Source organism: Canis lupus, chromosome 18, assembly GCF_048164855.1.
Source record: "Canis lupus baileyi chromosome 18, mCanLup2.hap1, whole genome shotgun sequence".
In the NCBI taxonomy this organism is placed as follows: Eukaryota; Metazoa; Chordata; class Mammalia; order Carnivora; family Canidae; genus Canis; species Canis lupus.
In genome coordinates, this window is record NC_132855.1 from 15289369 (window position 1) to 15302457 (window position 13089).

The 13089-nt window shown below is 43.2% G+C and overlaps 1 long non-coding RNA gene across 2 annotated transcripts in view; it reads right to left on the reverse strand.

The window, feature by feature from the left end:
• The window catches only part of LOC140608699 (uncharacterized), a 35637-nt gene extending 23038 nt beyond the window's left edge, over positions 1-12599 (reverse strand). Inside the window, exons 1-3 of one of the 2 annotated variants that reach the window (XR_012010670.1) lie at positions 12442-12599; positions 11898-11996; positions 10816-10898 (exon numbers count right to left, since the gene is read on the reverse strand). This is a non-coding gene — a long non-coding RNA (uncharacterized lncRNA). Of the gene's footprint in view, positions 1-10815; positions 10899-11897; positions 11997-12242 lie in introns of both variants that reach the window. The other variant, XR_012010669.1, reaches the window with a different exon arrangement.
• Positions 12600-13089: the final 490 nt, after the last annotated feature.

A 13089-nucleotide genomic window follows, 5' to 3' on the forward strand; every position in this document is an offset into this window, starting at 1 on the left:
TATAGAAACCACCAGAAAATATGTGGGAGCCACCCAGAAACCTACCATTCCCCTAAAGTACTCACCTTGTGAAATCTTAGTTTTCATATTCGCAACCTAGGCTCTTCAGTCCTGAATTCCTGAATGTAATTGCTAATCCCATCTGCTTTTGCATTTTCAGTTTTTTATCCACGAGCCTTTTATCTTAACATTTTACCTCTTCTGCTTTTATGTTTTTATCCTTTTACCTTATTAGCTTCTAGCCTTTTATCTTTTATTTTAAATGTTACCCATTTTATCTCATGTACTGTATCTTATAAAGATTTTAAATGGATTTTTAACTAATACCGCGTTCCTTTTCCTTTACATATTTCTTTTCTCGCCTTGGTGCCAATGTTATACTCTCCTGGTAACTTCCTAACTTCCTTTTATTTTAAAAGAATTTCTTCCTCTCTTTCTCATTTTCCTCTTCCTCCCCCTCTTTGCTTCTATTTGACCCCATTTGCATTTGTTTTTTTAATGTCGGAGAAGACAAATACTGGTAGGGAAGGAAGCACGGTAAGAGGCTGCCCTGTGGACAGAGGAGGCTAATGTCCTCCTCAGGTAACTGCAGTGCCTCCTCCCTGGCCTGCTCGGCCACCCCTGAAACGTAACCTGAACTCCCCACTACCTGCAACCCACACCCCCCAACCCAGCTCCACCAATGGCTTATTTGGCCCTTTAAAGAGTAGATTAAGAGAGAAAGAAAGGAAACTTGACTACAAGAATAATGTACTAGCCAGGGTTATGGTTCTGTGACAGAGTATATACACACAAGTTATTGCAATAGTTCTTTCTGACATTGTAGCCATCAGACCTTATGGGAATTCTTACATGTGTAGAAGCAGTGTGTGTGTGTGTGTGTGTGTGTGTACACACATGTATGTGCTTTTCTTTTAAGAAGATAAGATTATACTGTACATACTATAAGGTAATATGCTTATCTCATTTACTTAATTACAAATACATTCCCACATCAGGAAAACTCATCCAACATGATTTATTTCTCAATTTTTTTTTTACTTCGAAATGATTTTAAATGCCTATCCCATTTTATGGGTGAACTACAATTTGTATGGTTTCTATCCTGTCATTTTTAGATATTAGAAACACTACAGCAAGCAACATCTTTGTAGCTACAGCTTTGGGCACACCCGTGGTTATTTCCTTCAGTGAATTTCCTAGAAAGAGTCTTCCTCAAGACTGTACATGTCTTCATGTGTTTTTATATTGCCTAACTGCCATGCAAGAAGGTTGTATCAATTTCGTAATATAAAAAGTGCCGGTTTCTACACACCCTCACAGGTGTTAAGTCATTGTTATTCTTTTGAATTTTTCTTCCTGACCCTCGCCAATGTGATAGCCGGAAAGTGGCACTGCATTTGCAGATTCCCCATGATGTTGAACATCTCGTACAGACACATTCCTGGCTCCACCGTCATCCCTTCCCAAACTGCTTTCCCCAGCCTGAGCTTTGGAGTATTGCCCTGAACGTACATTGGCCGACACCATGAAGAAGAGTCCCACAACACATGTGTTTGTATTCACTGCAAGAATGTTGTGAAGGGTTTGGGTCATTACGAAAAGTAATGTCTTTTCTTAGGACCCACTTTTGTACTAGGAATAGCTGTGCTTCTTCTGAATATCCTATTTATTTTTATATTATTGATACCATGGAATGTGGAATTGACTGTGTTGTCCTTTTTTTTCATCAGCAGCTAGAAAGCTCAGAGCCAGTTTCCTTCCAACCTCCAGCAAGTTTATTCTACATGCCTGTTTGTGAACCGACCTCACTCTTGGCTCCTTCTTATCTTTCCAACCCTTATTTCCCCTTTGTCATATTTTCTTCATATTTCAAATTGGATTGCATCTTGTTTGGCAGGCATGTATGCAATGCTGGGTATAAATAAATAAAATATGGTATTCTGTGAGTTGACTGTGGCTCATTATGGTTGGTGTCACCCAGTGCCTTCGCAGTCACCGATACCCAGCTGGTGTGGTACTTCCCAGGATTGTTCACATCAGTGAACGTCGAAAATGATGATGTTGGTATGATGAGCGAAGTAAATGGAGGAGGTCCTCAGAGGCAGAGGAGATTACTAAAGGGTCTTAACCCCATCCTGTCCCATTCTCCAAGGTGAAGAAGACCATGATATCAGAACACCTGTAGCCCACTGGTGGCATAGTCAGCCGCAGAGGGCTGGGCCACTGGGCTCGTGGGAAAAAAATATTCAGAAAAGTAAAACTAATAAAAGTAAAATAAAGATCATTCCACTTTTGTGCCTACCTCAAGAGAAATGCTGTTTTCCCCCCTTAAAGAAATGTTTATTCTGTAGATAAACTATAGATAAAATAGGAACAATTACCCATATGGAAATAACATATGGATAGCTGCTACCCTTCCATCCTTCCTGGAATCTGTGCCTGCCTATGCCTACTTCCGTCTTTTTTCCCTATGTTCCTTTAATAGGAATCAATCTGGGGCACCTGGGTGGTTCAGTCAGGCATCTGCCTTTGGCTCAGGTCATGATCCCAGGACCCTGGGTTGGAGCCCAGCATCTGGCTCCCTGCTCAGCGGGGAGCCTGCTTCTCCTTCTCCCTCTTCTCCCCTCCCCTCCACTTGTGCTCTCTTTCTCTCCCTCCCTCCTTCTCTCTCTCAAATAAATAGAATCTTAAAAAAAATAGTATGCAATCTCTTCTCAGAGCCTAAAGCTGACATTTTCTATTCATGGAGATTATGGATTCTTTGGCTCTTCACCTTGTAGGCCAGCTCCTGGCTATCTCTTACTCTTTGCTGCAGACTTCACAAACTCTGCCACTGTCTTTCAATTTTTTCTCAGTAACATCCACCTTCTCCATTTCTTGGGTCTCTCTACTCTCCCACCAAGATTGGCACCAGAGTAAAATTCAAACAGCTAAATTCAGTATCTTTGCTCTCTCACAGTGGTGGAGGTGAATTACATGTGCAGCACGCACATTTCACCTGTTTAGGCACACAGCTAAGCCACCTTTCCTAGCCCACATGACCTGGGTGGGGTGCAGGACTCTGTTTCACCCACGGAATGTGAGAGAATTGGCTGGGTCACTTCCAGGCCCAGGAGGCTAAAAGGGTGTGTTTTCTCTTCTCTTTCTCTCTTCCCTCATCTGCAGCCAGATCACACCAGGGGACATCAAAGTCCCATTCTGAAAATGGCAAAGCCACAGAGTGGGAGGAGTATGGATTCCCTAAATGCCTGTATGGAGCAGAGTTCCCTATTAGCTGCGTTAGATGGTGGCATGGTGGGGAAATCAACTTTTATAGTTTAAAACCCCTGAGATTGGGACGCCTGGGTGGCTCAGCAGTTGAGTGTCTGCCTTTGGCTCAGAGCATGATCCCAGGTCCAGGGATCAACTGCCACGTTGGGCTCCCTGGACAGAGCCTACTTTTCCCTCCGCCTGTGTCTCTTCCTCTCTCTGTGTCTCTCATGAATAAATAAATAAAATCTTAAAAAAAAAAAAACACTGAGATTTAGGGAATTGTTTGCTATAGCAGTTAGCATATGCATAACTATATAGCATATGCTATAATGAGTATATCCATTTTTCTTGTTGTTTCTAGAGAAAGAAAAAATAGGCCTTTCTACCTTTTTATAGCTTATTAATATTTACAGAGGAACAAGATTTTTTTTTATAATGCAGGAGAGGTTTTAGAATTATCAAATTCTTAGAACAATGTTTCCCAAAGGGTAATTTTTAGTGATCCAGGAGGTATATGGTAAAGAAGTGGAAAAGAGGGCTTTTTGGCTTCATAAGATAAGGGAATGCAGAATGAGAAGAAACAGGTTTCCTTGCTGCAGGACTTCTCAGAGCCTTTAATATAAAGCTGTACACTGTGACACTCCACAAGGGGGCTCTGTGGAACAAATTTGTCTCAGCCAGAAAGACTGAAGATCAAATCTGAGAACAGAACAAGAACTGGCTCCTTTCAGATGTGAGATTTGTATCTCTGAGTCCCTTTAGATGCAGAAATTCTATCCCACTGGAATTCTGCTATAGTGTCAAGTTCCTTCTAAAACTGACCTTTTAATGACTCCTAACTCCCTAGAAGAGGAGCCAATCCAGGGTTGACTGTTCCATCATCTGCCTCGTCATCACACACCAAACCCATCAGTTTGGGCAGTGCCACTTCCCCAGCTTAAGCAACAGGCCCTTCCCTCTTCTGAGCTCCTGCTACACTATCTGGTACAACTAAAGGGAAGGATGGTAAGGGGCACACCATGAAGGGAAAGAGTGAGGAAAGACAATAGAATGGAAGAAACCAAATGAGGAAAGCAAACTATTGGAGCATGTGCTTAATGATAGTCCAGAGGGGCAAGATGCATTTTTGTCCAAATTCCATATAAGTGCATTAGCAGCCAACTGCCTACAAGCGTCCTGGCAAATAGAGTTGAGATTTGCATAGGTTTCTGAAGGGGAGGCTGTGTGAACTTGCCCTGAATCACATCCAACTGAATGTCGTAATACTGTATGTAGTCTTCAAGCCTCAACATCACCTCCAAGTGTAACACCTGCCTCTGCCTAAAATCCCTAGACTCCATCCCCAAGGGGGATCACAGAGCGCAGATCTCAGCAGACAAGACTGCTTGCGAGATACTTTTAAGACACACGACAAATGCATTTTAGGGTTTTAAGTCTCATTTGGAAGATCGCTAGCACCCATGTCAGGAGAGGTCTCTATCAGCTCCAAAGTAGAAGGAATCAATGCCATCCCCAGAAACGAAGCAGAATAAGGCCTGCCACAGGACTGCAAGCCAGCGGTGCTCACTAATGACCCTTACAACTATGCACTAATGGAGTGACAGATGCCACCTGACGTCATAGAAGTCATCTAGCACCCAGGATCCTGGACTGCTCCTTCCTCTACATTCCCAACAGTACCAGCCATACTGGAGCTCAATAGATTCAATAGTCAATAATTCAAAAAGGTGAAGTAGGATGCAATACATGAAATAATCCTTTTATGATCTCCAACTCTAACTGGAGAGCCAACAGTCTCTTTTGTTCACCTTTGCTTTCTTCCCTGTATCTCCTAAGTGTGTTTAATTATTTGCCAGCATCATGGTCATTTGGATACTTTCTTTTTTTTAGAGAGAGTGAGACAGAGAGAGCGATTGTGTGTGAGGAGTTGGGGGAGAAGGGGAGAAAGAGAGAGAATCCCAAGCAGGTTCCACATTCAGCATTGAGCCCAACTCCGGGCCCAAACCCATGACCCTGAGATCACGACCCAAGCCAAAATCAAGAGTTGGATGGATGCCCAACCGACTGAGCCACCCTGGTGCCCCGCCCCCCTCACCGGGGACTTTCTAAAGTTCAATGCCCAGGCCCTTCATTAGACGTTTCAAAATAGAGTCAGAGAAAAGAGCCTGGGAATCTGCATTATGAAAACTCTGCCCAAGAGATGTTTCTGCACACATAGTCTGAAGAATGCTGCTCTGGGGCTTGCACTCCTACCAGTCACCCCTCTCACCGAGAATGAACTGCAGATGTACCCCACGTGCTCACCTGCTTCCCTGAGAACACCAGAGCTGCTCACTGGTACTCTCCCCACCACTTCCACCAAGCCAGTGGGCCCTTGACTCTGATGCTGAATTGTATACCTCCCACTCTTGCCCCAAATCCCACCTCTCCTGCCTCATCCAGAGGATTGCTCCATCACATGTACTTCAACCCACAAATATTGCCAAATGAGCTTCCTGTCCTGCTCTTGCATCCATGAGAACCCTCAGAGCATCCCCATTCTTTGGGATTTTTTTCCTCTTCAAAACCAAATTTGCTAAGCCTACTGCCTGCACCTGTTCTCTCATTCTCTACCTCCTACTCTTTAATCTTCCACCATCAGACTTCTCCCCACACCACTTAACTGAATCAAATCTGCAGCACTTGTCATGAAAATAATGATATATTACACCCAAAGGGTACTTTACAGCTAATAAAATACTTTCACACACATTTTGCTATTTGAACTTCATGACCCATGAAAAAAAGTATGTCATATCTCAGAGATTCCACCTTCCCAATTTTTCCCAATTTTTGCCATATCTACTTACCCTAGATTACTATCTACTTAGTGTTTTTCTTAAAATAACTCACATATTTTAACTTATTTTGAAAGAATAATGTATGTAAGTGAAGAATCAATATCATTTGTCATAAATAAGAGGAATCAGTATAAAGAAATTCTGTGAAAACAAATAGTGCGATTAAATTTTAAAGTTAAAGTGACTCTGACCTGTGGGACAATAATCAAAGGTAGATTTCTGAGTTCCTGGGAAAAGTCAGCTCTCTGGCTTCCCCACCACTCACCCAGGGAGTAGGAAGCTTCAGCCCGACTGAACTTCCTCATGGCTTATCTGGGTTCACAGAGGCCTGGCTCACTTGCAAATGGTCAATATCAACCCTTTCTGCCCCCCAAATATCAGATCTTTTCCAGAACCTAGACCCAGACACTGCTTCCCAACCACTGTGAAGCCCATGAGGAAGAAGCACCACACCTGTTCTCTCATAAGGATCTCAGCAGATCCCAGGGCCTCACATCCAGTTGCCCACAGGTTTCTGTCATAGCCCCAGGAGAGGCAAACAATAGGGGTCAAAGGTCCCCTTCAGGTGGCCATGTTTTTAGCATTCCTTCTATAATTCTATCTGGAAACCATCACTTGCTAAGGCTTTGAGCCCAAAAACCATTCACACCTTGTTTTAAAATGAGATCATCACAGGGCACTTGGGTGGCACAGTTGGTTGAGCATCCAACTCTTGGTTTTTGCTCAGGTCTGATCTCGGGGTCTTGAGATCAAGGCCCCCAGGTCGGGCTCCAAGTTCAGTGAGAAGTCTGCTTGAGATTCCCTCTCTCTTTCTCCCTCTACCCCTCCCTACTGCACTTTCTCACTCACTGAAATAAATAAGTCTTTAAAAACGAGGTCATTACATATATTACAATGACCATTATGAAAACAAATAGATAACAAGCACTGGTGTGGATGTGGAAAAATCAAAACTCTTGTGCATCATTATTGGGAATATAAAGTGGTGTCGCCACTGTGGAAAGCAATATGGTGGTTCCCCCAAAAAATTAAGCATAGAATTGCCATGTGATCCAGCAATTCCTCTACACAAAGAATGGCAACATTATTCACAAGTCAAAAGGTGGTAACAATCCAATGTCCATCAACAGATGGAATATTATTTGGCCTTAATAAAGAATGAAATGCAGACACATGCAACAACATAGTTGAACCTTAAAGATATTATGTGTACTGAAATAAGCTAGTCACAAAAGAACAGATACTGTATGGTTCCACTTACATGAGATACCTAGAGTAGTCACACTCATAAAGACAGAACGTAGAAGGATGGTCACCAGGGGCTTCAGGGAGGGAGAAACGAGAAGTTATTTTTCAGGTATAGAGTTTCAGTATAGGATGATGCAAAGTCCCAGAGATGGATAGTAATGGCGTTTGCACAGCAATGTGAATGTATTTAATGCCACTGAACTTTACACTTAAAAATGGTTAAAATGGTAGGTTTTCTGTTATACATATTTTACCATGATTTTTTAAAAAATGAAATCAGTGGTTACATGTTAAAAAGGTGTTAAAGTAAGATTAGCGCTGAATCAAGACTTTCTACTTGACCAAATCAAAACTGAAATTGAACTGGAGAGCAGATAACTTTCCCACCATGTGATTCAATATTATCGAAGGTCACATTCCAGCATCTCCAAAACCACCAGTAAAATGTTTACCAAGTTTTGAGAAAACACTCTAATAATATCTTAGATACTCGATACACAGATAAGGACACTGAATCCCAGACACAATAGATATAGTGAGTTCCCCCAAGGTCACACAGAGTAAATGGCTTGATCTAGGTTGTTCTAATTCCTGATTTAGTGTCAGCCCCATTAACTACTAGCGTTCCTTCCCACCCCACTCCCTTTTCCACTGAATACTTTCTGCTCTCCTCCTACCCCTTTTTCTTTATCTATGTTGTGATTAAAAGCAATTAATAGACTTTATATTTTAGAGCAGTTTTAGGTTTATAGAAAAATGAGCAGAAAGTACAGAGAATTCCTGGATGCCACCCCCTCTGCCCAGCTTCCCTCATTATTAACATTTGCATTAGTGTAGTTCATTTGTTATCATTGATAAGCTAATATTGATACAATGTTATTAACTAAGGTCCCTAGTTTACATTAGGGTTTACTCTGTCTCATACATTCTGTTGGTTTTGGAAAATGTATGATGACCATTACAGAATCATACTGAATAGTTTTACTACCCTAAAAACCCTCTGTTTGTTTCTCTTTTTTCACCCAAGTCAATCAATTCTCCAAAGTTTCGATGATCCTGACCGGTTTCTCTTTGTATGCTATTCTCTCCCTTGGGGGATCATTTTCACCCCCACATTTTCAGGGACCACTTCCACCCTGACAACTCCCTAAGTTAAACTCCTGCTGGCTTGCTGCACATCTCCACTGGGATGTCAGAAGCAAGCCAGCTGGGTACTCAGCCCCCAGCCCCTGACCACCTATTTCTCTTAATGACAAGGCACCCTCCTAGTCACCTCATCACCCTGGAATCAACTTTGACTCTTCCTTCCTTATCCTTTGAGGCAGAGGCCTTAAGGAGAGGGGGGAGGGCACCCTGTGACAGGTTGGAGTCATGTTCGTGATGAGCTTAGACTCTCTGGCTGCAGGAATCTGTCTTCAAGTCCTCTGACCCATGCAAGGTGAATGGCAAAAATAATGACCTGGTGAGCTAGCAGCCATTTTCACAGAAGTGCTTCTTTGTAGTCACCTAGCCAAGACCTCTCCCTTTCTTTTCACATCAAACAGGTCTTCCCCTCTCTAGCCCCCACCGCCATTGCCTTTGATGTCTTTCTTCTCTAACCGAGGTCTTGGTGCTGGTGGGAAAGAAAGTCAGGGTGAGACCAGATTCACTGATCACCAATAGAGTGGTGGAGCTTATTCTCTGAGGTCAAAGCTCAAAGAATCCATTTAAAGTTTCTTCTACATATAAATTCATCAGCTTAATAAAAATGTACTGTACAATGCTAACTATAGCTCAATGTTTGCCCTCAAGGAGTTCATTGAAGAGTTGAGGAGAAGCCTAGGCAAATAAGTAATGAAAATTAAGTGTGACGTGAATAGTAATAGAAATTTTGCAAGTTTTTTTTAAAAAGAAATTTTACAAGTTTAGAAAAAGACAAAGGGGTATATTGGATAGAATTGTGGCCAGGTGCATGTAACAAGAAACTGACAACAGTGACATAAGCAAATCAGGGTCATTTTTCTCAAGTAACAAGTGCAGAGGTTAAGTAGTCTAGGGCAGGTATAGAAGCTCCTTGAAGCCGTCAGGGACCAAACTCTTTTTATCATTCGCCTCTGCCATTCCTCATTTGCCACTTTCATCAGCTTGCTTGCAAAATGACTGCTTGCGTATCCAGACATCAAATGTGAGTTTGGGAAAGGAAGAACAGATAAAGGTGAAAAGGTATGCACCAGGTGAGACTGTCCCTTTTGACCAAGAAATAAGAGCTTTCCTGGAAGCTCCACCCAATAAAACATAAGCTTCACATATATTTCATTGGCTTGAATGGTGTCCCAGGGCTACCTTAGGTGAAAGTGAGCCCGGGAATTCCAGATTGTAAGGTGGGTGCATTGCTACACTGAAGAAAATGTAAGGTCAGTAAAAATGAAGATCTGGGACAAGCCAATCATCATATTGTGCAGATACTCCATCAGCTCTGTGAAGAGGTCTACGTGGTGAGGAATTGGGGCATTATGCCAACAACTAGCATTATTATCCCAGCCATGCAAATGAGTCGTTTTAGTGCTAGTGCACCAGCACCAGCCAAGCCTTCAGATAAGTGCAGCCCAACTGTAACCTGACTTCAGCCTCTTGAGAGACCCTTAGCCACAACCACCCAGCTCAACCACTCCTGAATCACTAACTCTCAGAAACAGTGTGACATCTTAAGTGATGATTATTGTTTTAAATGAGTTTGGGGGCAATTCATTATGCAACAATGGATAACTAATATGGAAAATAAGAAAGAAGAGACGAGGGAAGATGGATTGAGCAACTAGCTATGCAAGTGGGGGACCTCTTTTAGGTAGAGAGAATACATGTAGAGCTCACCAAGCCAACACAGCGTGGTCATGGGAGTTGGAAGGAACACCACCACCTCTATCTTGCTTCCATCTATTGCTGGCATGATAAGGGTGGGGTGCTGGGGGAGATAAACATGAAGAAGCAGGAAATAAATGCAAGGGCTGGATCATAAGGGTCTCCAAATTCTTCTCAGGAATCTTAACAGTCAAGTGAGAGCCATTGAAGGTTTTTAGGAGGGGAGAGTCATGGTAAGATTATATTTTAAAAAGATCACCCTAACAGCAGTGAGGAACACAAACAAGACACATTCTGGAACACTTAAAAAGAAGATTCTGTTAGATGTTCAATATTTGGCAACTATATGGCATTTAGGTACTTTCCGTTTTGCAGAGATCATGCACTATTTCCACAGGGCCTAAAAACAACAGAGTATTTAGCATCTTTATATCCAAAATACAAGCAGGGGACAATGGGCAGAGTACACCTGCCTGGGTTCTGGACTTAGACTCAGGCCTGAATCATACCCGTGACTTAGGCAGCACCTCACCATGGGTGACCCTCTGAGCCTCATAGTCCTTGCCTCCAAAATGAGCCTCAGAGCTATGTAAAGACCCAGCAAAATGCCTGGCACATGAAAGAGTGTACTTACTATTCTTCTGTTGATTTTACCTTCAAAAATGGTTCTTGAGTGAGATGGATTGGGCAGAGTGATCCATTTTCCAGATGGGGAAACTGAAACAAAGATGATTTATGGTGTACAGAAGATTTAGGACTTGAATCTGGATGCCTGGGTTGTCAATCCAATGCTACTCTACTCAGCATGACACACAGCCAAGTAATCACACTGTCACTTCTTTTTGGGTGGTAAGAATAAGAGTCGAGAAATATTAATGAAAGATGAAATGAATAGCCAAAATAAGAGCAAAGGATTATTCCCACAAATAATGATCTTCAGTCTTCTCTCTCCTGCTTCCAACTTACAAATCTCCAATCCAATTTACATTATTCTTTGCTTTTATTCATAATGTGCCATAAGGTAGCAGATAGAAAATGACATAATTTTCAGAGAATTATGTCCTTTTACTCCCATAACTGTTGAGGGACAAGAAGAAATCAGCACTTGGTTTTGTCACATATGTTACAGGTACATCATTTTAATTTAGAAGAAATCAAGGACAGAGCGTGTGCTGGTTATTGGGTACTTAAAAAGGTACCTAAGCCAAATCTCAGCCTGAAGGAGTCTAGTATTAGTGGGAAAGTCAGACCTTGAGCAAATACCTATCATGCCAGATGATAAGCCCTACCCTAGAGGGATAAACACCCTGCCCTGAGGAGCATGGACAAGGGAACACTTCAGGCCATTCAGAGTAGTGGTAAGGAGGATAGATGGCCCCCAAAGTCATAATGAGGGCACACCTGAGTTAGGTTTTTGAAGAATGAGTGGAAACTCACCAGAAAGATAGGCATTTGGGCCAAAGGGAGTTAGCAAGAGTAATGTTCAGGGGGTTAGATATGAAAATGGTTTGGGAAACATCAAGTATTTTGGTGCTGCCAGAGGAAAGGGTGTATAAGCAGAGAGTAGCATGCGATGAAGCTGGGAACAAAGGCCCTCACTAGGGAGGTGAGGCTTAGTTTTGAAGGCAACAGGGAGCACCTGGAATGTCTGCAAACATGCTCAGCTATTGGACTTTGGAAGAGGCACCCACTACGGGCTCCTCTTTGACCACTCACCTGGTCCTACAGTAGTGGGGCTCTTCACACAGCAGGATCCCGGGGAGAATGCGAGTATCCATTTTATAGGAGACTGAGTCTGTCCTTCCTGTGAGCCCACTGGAGTCACAAATGAGAAATAATGTGAGTAAATTACATCAAAAGACATTTAATCTGGGCCAAATCCATTTGGTCATGAGGGTGATTTATCAAGAAAGCAAACCCATTGCCAAGATAAAGGAGGAGAAGCCTCCAGAGTTGATTTATGCTTGCCAGCAGAACATGAATGTCACCGCGTTTCACTGCTCCCTGGCCACTTGAATGCCCCCCAACCCCTACGCAGGACTACTTGGAAGCAAACAGCACCTTTCAGACCATGGCACCACACAAGCAACACCAACTAAGCAGAAAGGCTTTGGGGTCCCCCAAAGTTGTCGCAAGTCTCCCCTCCATCCTGGGCTCCAATGATGCAACTGCAGCCCTCACGGTGGCCTCGTCTGGGGGCCAACCAGGGTGCTCCACGGAGACACCAGGCGCCACTAGGACTGAAGAAATTATTTATCACCTGTAGCTTATAGGGTTGCAGGAGGAGGAAAACCTAGAAAACTCCAAGGGTCCCATGGTTCAAGGAACACCCTGCCCAAATATTATTCTGCGCCAGGCGTTTACTGCCCTTCTCAGCGGTGCTCTGGATTCTGGCTCTGGGGTGTTGCCATGCCCCGTGGGAGGAAGCCCCTGCCATCCCCGCCACCCCACCCAGCCCTCTCAGGTGACATCGGACCCAGCCAAGGAGCATACCATTCTAACTGGCAACGGCCGCCTCACTACCCACGAGACACATAAGTATCTCGGGGCCAGGACCTCACGCTGTTTTGTAACATAAGCACTTTCCACGCAGGGTGCAGAAGTCAAGGAGGGTCTGATTGTGGACTCCAAATAGTCCCTATCGCAGTGTTATTGTAGCCTCCCCTTCTTCCTCCTGATTACTCCACTCAACATAATCTGCAGCATTCAGCGATAAAGCTGCTGGCACTCAATTTATAGGCAAACAATTCCAGTCTCTTTTCAGCCACTTATCTTTTCCAGCAGTCAAAGAAAAACTATATATAGTGTCTCTCTGGCGTCTAATTCTCTCTCCCCTTTCTTTCTTTCTTTTTTTTAGACCCAGGGAGACATCAAGGTTTCACATGGGATAAAAAAGCAGAATCTAGCT